The 12,603-nt window shown below is 37.9% G+C and overlaps 13 non-coding genes across 13 annotated transcripts; all 13 read right to left on the bottom strand.

The window, feature by feature from the left end:
• Window positions 1–575: 575 nt before the first annotated feature.
• On the bottom strand, window positions 576–647 carry TRNAA-UGC (transfer RNA alanine (anticodon UGC)). The gene has a single exon. It is a non-coding gene; the product is annotated as a tRNA-Ala (tRNA).
• Window positions 648–1,003: 356 nt separating this feature from the next.
• On the bottom strand, window positions 1,004–1,075 carry TRNAA-GGC (transfer RNA alanine (anticodon GGC)). Its single transcript has one exon. It is a non-coding gene; the product is annotated as a tRNA-Ala (tRNA).
• Window positions 1,076–1,950: 875 nt separating this feature from the next.
• Window positions 1,951–2,022, bottom strand: TRNAA-UGC (transfer RNA alanine (anticodon UGC)). The gene has a single exon. It is a non-coding gene; the product is annotated as a tRNA-Ala (tRNA).
• A 355-nt stretch (window positions 2,023–2,377) lies between these two features.
• Window positions 2,378–2,449, bottom strand: TRNAA-CGC (transfer RNA alanine (anticodon CGC)). The gene has a single exon. It is a non-coding gene; the product is annotated as a tRNA-Ala (tRNA).
• Window positions 2,450–3,324: 875 nt separating this feature from the next.
• Window positions 3,325–3,396, bottom strand: TRNAA-UGC (transfer RNA alanine (anticodon UGC)). The gene has a single exon. It is a non-coding gene; the product is annotated as a tRNA-Ala (tRNA).
• Window positions 3,397–3,749: 353 nt separating this feature from the next.
• Window positions 3,750–3,821, bottom strand: TRNAA-CGC (transfer RNA alanine (anticodon CGC)). Its single transcript has one exon. It is a non-coding gene; the product is annotated as a tRNA-Ala (tRNA).
• Window positions 3,822–6,072: 2,251 nt separating this feature from the next.
• Window positions 6,073–6,144, bottom strand: TRNAA-UGC (transfer RNA alanine (anticodon UGC)). Its single transcript has one exon. It is a non-coding gene; the product is annotated as a tRNA-Ala (tRNA).
• Window positions 6,145–6,499: 355 nt separating this feature from the next.
• On the bottom strand, window positions 6,500–6,571 carry TRNAA-UGC (transfer RNA alanine (anticodon UGC)). Its single transcript has one exon. It is a non-coding gene; the product is annotated as a tRNA-Ala (tRNA).
• Window positions 6,572–7,446: 875 nt separating this feature from the next.
• TRNAA-UGC (transfer RNA alanine (anticodon UGC)) lies at window positions 7,447–7,518 on the bottom strand. The gene has a single exon. It is a non-coding gene; the product is annotated as a tRNA-Ala (tRNA).
• A 355-nt stretch (window positions 7,519–7,873) lies between these two features.
• On the bottom strand, window positions 7,874–7,945 carry TRNAA-UGC (transfer RNA alanine (anticodon UGC)). Its single transcript has one exon. It is a non-coding gene; the product is annotated as a tRNA-Ala (tRNA).
• An 874-nt stretch (window positions 7,946–8,819) lies between these two features.
• TRNAA-UGC (transfer RNA alanine (anticodon UGC)) lies at window positions 8,820–8,891 on the bottom strand. Its single transcript has one exon. It is a non-coding gene; the product is annotated as a tRNA-Ala (tRNA).
• A 354-nt stretch (window positions 8,892–9,245) lies between these two features.
• TRNAA-CGC (transfer RNA alanine (anticodon CGC)) lies at window positions 9,246–9,317 on the bottom strand. Its single transcript has one exon. It is a non-coding gene; the product is annotated as a tRNA-Ala (tRNA).
• Window positions 9,318–11,986: 2,669 nt separating this feature from the next.
• On the bottom strand, window positions 11,987–12,058 carry TRNAA-CGC (transfer RNA alanine (anticodon CGC)). The gene has a single exon. It is a non-coding gene; the product is annotated as a tRNA-Ala (tRNA).
• Window positions 12,059–12,603: the final 545 nt, after the last annotated feature.

The following is a 12,603-nucleotide window of genomic DNA, read 5'->3' as shown; positions in this document are numbered from 1 at the left end:
TCTGTTTTATCAGCAGTGTCAGAACTTGGAAGAAGGGCACATAGGATGCAGGCTATGACTGCCTCCTGGGCATTGCTGACTAAGGCTTCACCAGGTATTTTGTACAGAGTTGATATGTGTTTATCTTTTCATGCATTGATTGATCACTAATTACTTGACATTCAAGCCCAAATCCATCCTCCATAGGTTCACAATGTGTTTAAAGATGTCTGTCCTTCTTAATCAATTAGTTTTGCTGTATCGTGTGATTTGTTCTTTTATGAAACTACTGCTTTTATAGTACATTTCCCAGTGAAATTAAAACTCTGTTTCATAATTACCATATACTTGACATCAGTGTTTGGAGAATGTCAGTAGGTATGATATGGTAACTGCTGGTTAAATAAGGAAACACAGTATCCACAGAATATAATCTACCACTGAGCTACATCACATTTAATAGAATGATCAATTATTTTTCATAATTGGTGTTAATTCTTGCCCATTACTGTAGAGTACATTCATGCATTTGTTGGTCTTGGGCTCTTCTGAAGAGGTTACATACAGATAAGTAAGAATATATATTTTGCAAAACATGGAGATGCCGGGGATTGAACCCGGGGCCTCATACATGCAAAGCATGCGCTCTACCACTAAGCTACATCCCCTCTGAGTTGGTGTGCTTTGATACCGAGCGATTGCTGTTCTGCATAGTACTCAAGTTCTACTACTTCCACTGTTCTAAGGTTAAACTCAGAGCACGGAGCAAAGATAACAATTATACCTTGCTGTATAGATTTCAAGGATACTGTAGGTATCATATGATAACTTTTATTTCAATGAGGAAACACAGATTCTGGGGAATATAATCTACCACTGAGCAACATCACATTTTATAGACTGGTCAATAATTTTTCATAGTTTGATTGAAACTTTTCCAATTTCTCTAGAGTTTTTTTTTAATGCATTTGTTGATCTGGAGAGGTTACATAGAGTTAAGAAGGAATCTACATTTTGCAAAACATGGAGATGCCGGGGATTGAACCCGGGGCCTCATACATGCCAAGCATGCGCTCTACCACTGAGCTACATCCCCTGTGAAAAATCGTGGCACTCATTCGATTGCAGCTTTGCATTGTACTTAAGTTCTACTATTTTCTAGTGTTCTAAGGGTCATCTCCGAGTATATAGCAATAAAAACCATTAGACTTTGCCAGAGTTCAAGGACACCATAATTTCCACAGCTGATGAGGATGCAAGTAGATGATCATTCCACACTTTAAATTGCTGTTAGACTTCTTCACCGGAGTCTGGGTTATCATCAGAATCCCCTACCTTATGTAATCAATGGCATGGATATTGATCAAGTATTGCCAAGTAGAGGACAGTCTTACATTCTGTTTTATCAGCAGTGTCAGAACTTGGAAGAAGGGCACATAGGATGCAGGCTATGACTGCCTCCTGGGCATTGCTGACTAAGGCTTCACCAGGTATTTTGTACAGAGTTGATATGTGTTTATCTTTTCATGCATTGATTGATCACTAATTACTTGACATTCAAGCCCAAATCCATCCTCCATAGGTTCACAATGTGTTTAAAGATGTCTGTCCTTCTTAATCAATTAGTTTTGCTGTATCGTGTGATTTGTTCTTTTATGAAACTACTGCTTTTAAAGTACATTTCCCAGTGAAATTAAAACTCTGTTTCATAATTACCATATACTTGACATCAGTGTTTGGAGAATGTCAGTAGGTATGATATGGTAACTGCTGGTTAAATAAGGAAACACAGTATCCACAGAATATAATCTACCACTGAGCTACATCACATTTAATAGAATGATCAATTATTTTTCATAATTGGTGTTAATTCTTGCCCATTACTGTAGAGTGCATTCATGCATTTGCTGGTCTTTGGCTCTTCTGAAGAGGTTGCATACAGATAAGTAAGAATCTATATTTTGCAAAACATGGAGATGCTGGGGATTGAATCCGGGGCCTCATACATGCAAAGCATGCGCTCTGCCACTGAGCTACATCCCCTCTGAGTTGGTGTGTTTTGATACCGAGCGATTGCTGTTCTGCATAGTACTCAAGTTCTACTACTTCCATTGTTCTAAGGCTAAACTCAGAGCACGGAGCAAAGGTAACAATTATACCTTGCTGTATAGATTTCAAGGATACTGTAGGTATCATATGATAACTTTTATTTCAGTGAGGAAACACAGATTCTGGGGAATATAATCTACCACTGAGCAACATCACATTAAATAGAATGGACAATAATTTTTCATAGTTTGATTGAAACTTTTCCAATTTCTCTAGAGTTTTTTTTAATGCATTTGTTGATCTGGAGAGGTTACATAGAGTTAAGAAAGAATCTACATTTTGCAAAACATGGAGATGCCGGGGATTGAACCCGGGGCCTCATACATGCGAAGCATGCGCTCTACCACTGAGCTACATCCCCTGTGAAAAAGCGTGGCACTCATTCGATTGCAGCTTTGCATTGTACTTAAGTTCTACTATTTTCTAGTGTTCTAAGGGTCATCTCCGAGTATATAGCAATAAAAACGATTAGACTTTGCCAGAGTTCAAGGACACCATAATTTCCACAGCTGATGCGGATGCAAGTAGATGATCATTCCACACTTTAAACTGCTGTTAGACTTCTTCACCGGAGTCTGGGTTATCATCAGAATCCCCTACCTTATGTAATGAATGGCATGGATATTGATCAAGTATTGCCAAGTAGAGGACAGTCTTACATTCTGTTTTATCAGCAGTGTCAGAACTTGGAAGAAGGGCACATAGAATGCAGGCTATGACTGCCTCCTGGGCATTGCTGACTAAGGCTTCACCAGGTATTTTGTACAGAGTTGATATGTGTTTATCTTTTCATGCATTGATTTATCACTAATTACTTGACATTCAAGCCCAAATCCATCCTCCATAGGTTCACAATGTGTTTAAAGATGTCTGTCCTTCTTAATCAATTAGTTTTGCTGTATCGTGTGATTTGTTCTTTTATGAAACTACTGCTTTTATAGTACATTTCCCAGTGAAATTAAAACTCTGTTTCATAATTACCATATACTTGACATCAGTGTTTGGAGAATGTCAGTAGGTATGATATGGTAACTGCTGGTTAAATAAGGAAACACAGTATCCACAGAATATAATCTACCACTGAGCTACATCACATTTAATAGAATGATCAATTATTTTTCATAATTGGTGTTAATTCTTGCCCATTACTATAGAGTGCATTCATGCATTTGTTGGTCTTGGGCTCTTCTAAAGAGGTTACATACAGATAAGTAAGAATCTATATTTTGCAAAACATGGAGATGCCGGGGATTGAACCCGGGGCCTCATACATGCAAAGCATGCGCTCTACCACTGAGCTACATCCCCTCTGAGTTGGTGTGTTTTGATACCGAGTGATTGCTGTTCTGCATAGTACTCAAGTTCTACTACTTCCACTGTTCTAAGGTTAAACTCAGAGCACGGAGCAAAGATAACAATTATACCTTGCTGTATAGATTTCAAGGATACTGTAGGTATCATATGATATCTTTTATTTCAATGAGGAAACAGATTCTGGGGAATATAATCTACCACTGAGCAACATCACATTTTATAGACTGGTCAATAATTTTTCATAGTTTGATTGAAACTTTTCCAATTTCTCTAGAGTTTTTTTTAATACATTTGTTGATCTGGAGAGGTTACATAGAGTTAAGAAAGAATCTACATTTTGCAAAACATGGAGATGCCGGGGATTGAACCCGGGGCCTCATACATGCGAAGCATGCGCTCTACCACTGAGCTACATCCCCTGTGAAAAAGCGTGGCACTCATTCGATTGCAGCTTTGCATTGTACTTAAGTTCTACTATTTTCTAGTGTTCTAAGGGTCATCTCCGAGTATATAGCAATAAAAACCATTAGACTTTGCCAGAGTTCAAGGACACCATAATTTCCACAGCTGATGAGGATGCAAGTAGATGATCATTCCACACTTTAAACTGCTGTTAGACTTCTTCACCGGAGTCTGGGTTATCATCAGAATCCCCTACCTTATGTAATGAATGGCATGGATATTGATCAAGTATTGCCAAGTAGAGGACAGTCTTACATTCTGTTTTATCAGCAGTGTCAGAACTTGGAAGAAGGGCACATAGGATGCAGGCTATGACTGCCTCCTGGGCATTGCTGACTAAGGCTTCACCAGGTATTTTGTACAGAGTTGATATGTGTTTATCTTTTCATGCATTGATTGATCACTAATTACTTGACATTCAAGCCCAAATCCATCCTCCATAGGTGCACAATGTGTTTAAAGATGTCTGTCCTTCTTAATCAATTAGTTTTGCTGTATCGTGTGATTTGTTCTTTTATGAAACTACTGCTTTTATAGTACATTTCCCAGTGAAATTAAAACTCTGTTTCATAATTACCATATACTTGACATTAGTGTTTGGAGAATGTCAGTAGGTATGATATGGTAACTGCTGGTTATATAAGGAAACACAGTATCCACAGAATATAATCTACCACTGAGCTACATCACATTTAATAGAATGATCAATTATTTTTCATAATTGGTGTTAATTCTTGCCCATTACTGTAGAGTACATTCATGCATTTGTTGGTCTTTGGCTCTTCTGAATAGGTTACATTCAGATAAGTAAGAATCTATATTTTGCAAAACATGGAGATGCTGGGGATTGAACCCACCGCCTCATACATGCAAAGCATGCGCTCTACTGCTGAGCTACATCCCCTTTGAGTTGGTGTGGTTTGATACCGAGCGATTGCTGTTCTGCATAGTACTCAAGTTCTACTACTTCCACTTTTCTAAGGTTAAACTCAGAGCACAGAGCAAAGATAACAATTATACCTTGCTGTATAGATTTCAAGGATACTGTAGGTATCATATGATAACTTTTATTTCAATGAGGAAACACAGATTCTGGGGAATATAATCTACCACTGAGCAACATCACATTTTATAGACTGGTCAATAATTTTTCATAGTTTGATTGAAACTTTTCCAATTTCTCTAGAGTTTTTTTTAATGCATTTGTTGATCTGGAGAGGTTACATAGAGTTAAGAAAGAATCTACATTTTGCAAAACACGAAGATGCTGGGGATTGAACCCGGGGCCTAATATATATGCGAAGCATGCGCTCTACCACTGAGCTACAACCCCTGTGAAAAAGTGTGGTACTCATTCGATTGCAGCTTTGCATTGTACTCAAGTTCTACTATTTTCTAGTGTTCTAAGGGTCATCTCCGAGTATAAAGCAATAAAAACCATTAGACTTTGCCAGAGTTCAAGGACACCATAATTTCCACAGCTGATGAGGATGCAAGTAGATGATCATTCCACACTTTAAATTGCTGTTAGACTTCTTCACCGGAGTCTGGGTTATCATCAGAATCCCCTACCTTATGTAATGAATGGCATGGATATTGATCAAGTATTGCCAAGTAGAGGACAGTCTTACATTCTGTTTTATCAGCAGTGTCAGAACTTGGAAGAAGGGCACATAGAATGCAGGCTATGACTGCCTCCTGGGCATTGCTGACTAAGGCTTCACCAGGTATTTTGTACAGAGTTGATATGTGTTTATCTTTTCATGCATTGATTTATCACTAATTACTTGACATTCAAGCCCAAATCCATCCTCCATAGGTTCACAATGTGTTTAAAGATGTCTGTCCTTCTTAATCAATTAGTTTTGCTGTATCGTGTGATTTGTTCTTTTATGAAACTACTGCTTTTATAGTACATTTCCCAGTGAAATTAAAACTCTGTTTCATAATTACCATATACTTGACATCAGTGTTTGGAGAATGTCAGTAGGTATGATATGGTAACTGCTGGTTAAATAAGGAAACACAGTATCCACAGAATATAATCTACCACTGAGCTACATCACATTTAATAGAATGATCAATTATTTTTTATAATTGGTGTTAATTCTTGCCCATTACTGTAGAGTGCATTCATGCATTTGTTGGTCTTGGGCTCTTCTAAAGAGGTTACATATAGATAAGTAAGAATCTATATTTTGCAAAACATGGAGATGCCGGGGATTGAACCCGGGGCCTCATACATGCAAAGCATGCGCTCTACCACGGAGCTACATCCCCTCTGAGTTGGTGTGTTTTGATACCGAGCGATTGCTGTTCTGCATAGTACTCAAGTTCTACTACTTCCACTGTTCTAAGGTTAAACTCAGAGCACGGAGCAAAGATAACAATTATACCTTGCTGTATAGATTTCAAGGATACTGTAGGTATCATATGATAACTTTTATTTCAATGAGGAAACACAGATTCTGGGGAATATAATCTACCACTGAGCAACATCACATTTTATAGACTGGTCAATAATTTTTCATAGTTTGATTGAAACTTTTCCAATTTCTCTAGAGTTTTTTTTAATGCATTTGTTGATCTGGAGAGGTTACATAGAGTTAAGAAAGAATCTACATTTTGCAAAACATGGAGATGCCGGGGATTGAACCCGGGTTCTCATACATGCAAAGCATGCGCTCTACCACTGAGCTACATCCCCTGTGAAAAAGTATGGCACTCATTCGATTGCAGCTTTGCATTGTACTTAAGTTCTACTATTTTCTAGTGTTCTAAGGGTCATCTCCGAGTATATAGCAATAAAAACCATTAGACTTTGCCAGAGTTCAAGGACACCATAATTTCCACAGCTGATGAGGATGCAAGTAGATGATCATTCCACACTTTAAATTGCTGTTAGACTTCTTCACCGGAGTCTGGGTTTTCATCAGAATCCCCTACCTTATGTAATGAATGGCATGGATATTGATCAAGTATTGCCAAGTAGAGGACAGTCTTACATTCTGTTTTATCAGCAGTGTCAGAACTTGGAAGAAGGGCACATAGAATGCAGGCTATGACTGCCTCCTGGGCATTGCTGACTAAGGCTTCACCAGGTATTTTGTACAGAGTTAATATGTGTTTATCTTTTCATGCATTGATTTATCACTAATTACTTGACATTCAAGCCCAAATCCATCCTCCATAGGTTCACAATGTGTTTAAAGATGTCTGTCCTTCTTAATCAATTAGTTTTGCTGTATCATGTGATTTGTTCTTTTATGAAACTACTGCTTTTATAGTACATTTCCCAGTGAAATTAAAACTCTGTTTCATAATTACCATATACTTGACATCAGTGTTTGGAGAATGTCAGTAGGTATGATATGGTAACTGCTGGTTAAATAAGGAAACACAGTATCCACAGAATATAATCTACCACTGAGCTACATCACATTTAATAGAATGATCAATTATTTTTTATAATTGGTGTTAATTCTTGCCCATTACTGTAGAGTGCATTCATGCATTTGTTGATCTTGGGCTCTTCTAAAGAGGTTACATACAGATAAGTAAGAATCTATATTTTGCAAAACATGGAGATGCCGGGGATTGAACCCGGGGCCTCATACATGCAAAGCATGCGCTCTACCACTGAGCTACATCCCCTCTGGGTTGGTGTGTTTTGATACCGAGCGATTGCTGTTCTGCATAGTACTCAAGTTCTACTACTTCCACTGTTCTAAGGTTAAACTCAGAGCACGGAGCAAAGATAACAATTATACCTTGCTGTATAGATTTCAAGGATACTGTAGGTATCATATGATAACTTTTATTTCAATGAGGAAACACAGATTCTGGGGAATATAATCTACCACTGAGCAACATCACATTTTATAGACTGGTCAATAATTTTTCATAGTTTGATTGAAACTTTTCCAATTTCTCTAGAGTTTTTTTTAATGCATTTGTTGATCTGGAGAGGTTACATAGAGTTAAGAAAGAATCTACATTTTGCAAAACATGGAGATGCCGGGGATTGAACCCGGGTTCTCATACATGCAAAGCATGCGCTCTACCACTGAGCTACATCCCCTGTGAAAAAGTATGGCACTCATTCGATTAAGCTTTGCATTGTACTTAAGTTCTACTATTTTCTAGTGTTCTAAGGGTCATCTCCGAGTATATAGCAATAAAAACCATTAGACTTTGCCAGAGTTCAAGGACACCATAATTTCCACAGCTGATGAGGATGCAAGTAGATGATCATTCCACACTTTAAATTGCTGTTAGACTTCTTCACCGGAGTCTGGGTTTTCATCAGAATCCCCTACCTTATGTAATGAATGGCATGGATATTGATCAAGTATTGCCAAGTAGAGGACAGTCTTACATTCTGTTTTATCAGCAGTGTCAGAACTTGGAAGAAGGGCACATAGGATGCAGGCTATGACTGCCTCCTGGGCATTGCTGACTAAGGTTTCACCAGGTATTTTGTACAGAGTTGATATGTGTTTATCTTTTCATGCATTGATTGATCACTAATTACTTGACATTCAAGCCCAAATCCATCCTCCATAGGTTCACAATGTGTTTAAAGATGTCTGTCCTTCTTAATCAATTAGTTTTGCTGTATCGTGTGATTTGTTCTTTTATGAAACTACAGCTTTTATAGTACATTTCCCAGTGAAATTAAAACTCTGTTTCATAATTACCATATACTTGACATCAGTGTTTGGAGAATGTCAGTAGGTATGATATGGTAACTGCTGGTTAAATAAGGAAACACAGTATCCACAGAATATAATCTACCACTGAGCTACATCACATTTAATAGAATGATCAATTATTTTTCATAATTGGTGTTAATTCTTGCCCATTACTGTAGAGTACATTCATGCATTTGTTGGTCTTGGGCTCTTCTGAAGAGGTTACATACAGATAAGTAAGAATATATATTTTGCAAAACATGGAGATGCCGGGGATTGAACCCGGGGCCTCATACACGCAAAGCATGCGCTCTACCACTAAGCTACATCCCCTCTGAGTTGGTGTGTTTTGATACCGAGCGATTGCTGTTCTGCATAGTACTCAAGTTCTACTACTTCCACTGTTCTAAGGTTAAACTCAGAGCACGGAGCAAAGATAACAATTATACCTTGCTGTATAGATTTCAAGGATACTGTAGGTATCATATGATAACTTTTATTTCAATGAGGAAACACAGATTCTGGGGAATATAATCTACCACTGAGCAACATCACATTTTATAGACTGGTCAATAATTTTTCATAGTTTGATTGAAACTTTTCCAATTTCTCTAGAGTTTTTTTAATGCATTTGTTGATCTGGAGAGGTTACATAGAGTTAAGAAAGAATCTACATTTTGCAAAACATGGAGATGCCGGGGATTGAACCCAGGGCCTCATACATGCGAAGCATGCGCTCTACCACTGAGCTACATCCCCTGTGAAAAAGCGTGGCACTCATTCGATTGCAGCTTTGCATTGTACTTAAGTTCTACTATTTTCTAGTGTTCTAAGGGTCATCTCCGAGTATATAGCAATAAAAACCATTAGACTTTGCCAGAGTTCAAGGACACCATAATTTCCACAGCTGATGAGGATGCAAGTAGATGATCATTCCACACTTTAAACTGCTGTTAGACTTCTTCACCGGAGTCTGGGTTATCATCAGAATCCCCTACCTTATGTAATGAATGGCATGGATATTGATCAAGTATTGCCAAGTAGAGGACAGTCTTACATTCTGTTTTATCAGCAGTGTCAGAACTTGGAAGAAGGGCACATAGGATGCAGGCTATGACTGCCTCCTGGGCATTGCTGACTAAGGCTTCACCAGGTATTTTGTACAGAGTTGATATGTGTTTATCTTTTCATGCATTGATTGATCACTAATTACTTGACATTCAAGCCCAAATCCATCCTCCATAGGTTCACAATGTGTTTAAAGTTGTCTGTCCTTCTTAATCAATTAGTTTTGCTGTATCGTGTGATTTGTTCTTTTATGAAACTACTGCTTTTATAGTACATTTCCCAGTGAAATTAAAACTCTGTTTCATAATTACCATATACTTGACATTAGTGTTTGGAGAATGTCAGTAGGTATGATATGGTAACTGCTGGTTAAATAAGGAAACACAGTATCCACAGAATATAATCTACCACTGAGCTACATCACATTTAATAGAATGATCAATTATTTTTCATAATTGGTGTTAATTCTTGCCCATTACAGTAAGGTACATTCATGCATTTGTTGGTCTTTGGCTCTTCTGAATAGGTTACATTCAGATAAGTAAGAATCTATATTTTGCAAAACATGGAGATGCTGGGGATTGAACCCGCCGCCTCATACATGCAAAGCATGCGCTCTACCGCTGAGCTACATCCCCTTTGAGTTGGTGTGGTTTGATACCGAGCGATTGCTGTTCTGCATAGTACTCAAGTTCTACTACTTCCACTTTTCTAAGGTTAAACTCAGAGCACAGAGCAAAGATAACATTTATACCTTGCTGTATAGATTTCAAGGATACTGTAGGTATCATATGATAACTTTTATTTCAATGAGGAAACACAGATTCTGGGGAATATAATCTACCACTGAGCAACATCACATTTTATAGACTGGTCAATAATTTTTCATAGTTTGATTGAAACTTTTCCAATTTCTCTAGAGTTTTTTTAATGCATTTGTTGATCTGGAGAGGTTACATAGAGTTAAGAAAGAATCTACATTTTGCAAAACACGAAGATGCTGGGGATTGAACCCGGGGCCTAATATATATGCGAAGCATGCGCTCTACCACTGAGCTACAACCCCTGTGAAAAAGTGTGATACTCATTCGATTGCAGCTTTGCATTGTACTCAAGTTCTACTATTTTCTAGTGTTCTAAGGGTCATCTCCGAGTATAAAGCAATAAAAACCATTAGACTTTGCCAGAGTTCAAGGACACCATAATTTCCACAGCTGATGAGGATGCAAGTAGATGATCATTCCACACTTTAAATTGCTGTTAGACTTCTTCACCGGAGTCTGGGTTATCATCAGAATCCCCTACCTTATGTAATGAATGGCATGGATATTGATCAAGTATTGCCAAGTAGAGGACAGTCTTACATTCTGTTTTATCAGCAGTGTCAGAACTTGGAAGAAGGGCACATAGGATGCAGGCTATGACTGCCTCCTGGGCATTGCTGACTAAGGCTTCACCAGGTATTTTGTACAGAGTTGATATGTGTTTATCTTTTCATGCATTGATTGATCACTAATTACTTGACATTCAAGCCCAAATCCATCCTCCATAGGTTCACAATGTGTTTAAAGATGTCTGTCCTTCTTAATCAATTAGTTTTGCTGTATCGTGTGATTTGTTCTTTTATGAAACTACTGCTTTTATAGTACATTTCCCAGTGAAATTAAAACTCTGTTTCATAATTACCATATACTTGACATTAGTGTTTGGAGAATGTCAGTAGGTAGGATATGGTAACTGCTGGTTAAATAAGGAAACACAGTATCCACAGAATATAATCTACCACTGAGCTACATCACATTTAATAGAATGATCAATTATTTTTCATAATTGGTGTTAATTCTTGCCCATTACTGTAGAGTACATTCATGCATTTGTTGGTCTTTGGCTCTTCTGAAGAGGTTACATACAGATAAGTAAGAATCTATATTTTGCAAAACATGGAGATGCCGGGGATTGAACCTCATACATGCAAAGCATGCGCTCTACCACTGAGCTACATCCCCTCTGAGTTGGTGTGTTTTGATACCGAGCAATTGCTGTTCTGCATAGTACTCAAGTTCTACTACTTCCACTGTTCTAAGGTTAAACTCAGAGCACGGAGCAAAGATAACAATTATACCTTGCTGTATAGATTTCAAGGATACTGTAGGTATCATATAATAACTTTTATTTCAATGAGGAAACACAGATTCTGGGGAATATAATCTACCACTGAGCAACATCACATTTTATAGACTGGTCAATAATTTTTCATAGTTTGATTGAAACTTTTCCAATTTCTCTAGAGTTTTTTTAATGCATTTGTTGATCTGGAGAGGTTACATAGAGTTAAGAAAGAATCTACATTTTGCAAAACATGGAGATGCCGGGGATTGAACCTGGGGCCTCATACATGCGAAGGATGCGCTCTACCACTGAGCTACATCCCCTGTGAAAAAGTGTGGTACTCATTCGATTGCAGCTTTGCATTGTACTCAAGTTCTACTATTTTCTAGTGTTCTAAGGGTCATCTCCGAGTATAAAGCAATAAAAACCATTACACTTTGCCAGAGTTCAAGGACACCATAATTTCCACAGCTGATAAGGATGCAAGTAGATGATCATTCCACACTTTAAATTGCTGTTAGACTTCTTCACCGGAGTCTGGGTTATCATCAGAATCTACCCTACCTTATGTAATGAATGGCATGGATATTGATCAAGTATTGCCAAGTAGAGGACAGTCTTACATTCTGTTTTATCAGCAGTGTCAGAACTTGGAAGAAGGGCACATAGGATGCAGGCTATGACTGCCTCCTGGGCATTGCTGACTAAGGCTTCACCAGGTATTTTGTACAGAGTTGATATGTGTTTATCTTTTCATGCATTGATTGATCACTAATTACTTGACATTCAAGCCCAAATCCATCCTCCATAGGTTCACAATGTGTTTAAAGATGTCTATCCTTCTTAATCAATTAGTTTTGCTGTATCG

Source organism: Pseudophryne corroboree, chromosome 4 (genome assembly GCF_028390025.1).
Source record: "Pseudophryne corroboree isolate aPseCor3 chromosome 4, aPseCor3.hap2, whole genome shotgun sequence".
Lineage (NCBI taxonomy): Eukaryota > Metazoa > Chordata > Amphibia > Anura > Myobatrachidae > Pseudophryne > Pseudophryne corroboree.
The sequence above is the reverse complement of the archived record's forward strand: the minus strand, read 5'-3'. Positions and strand labels throughout refer to the sequence as shown.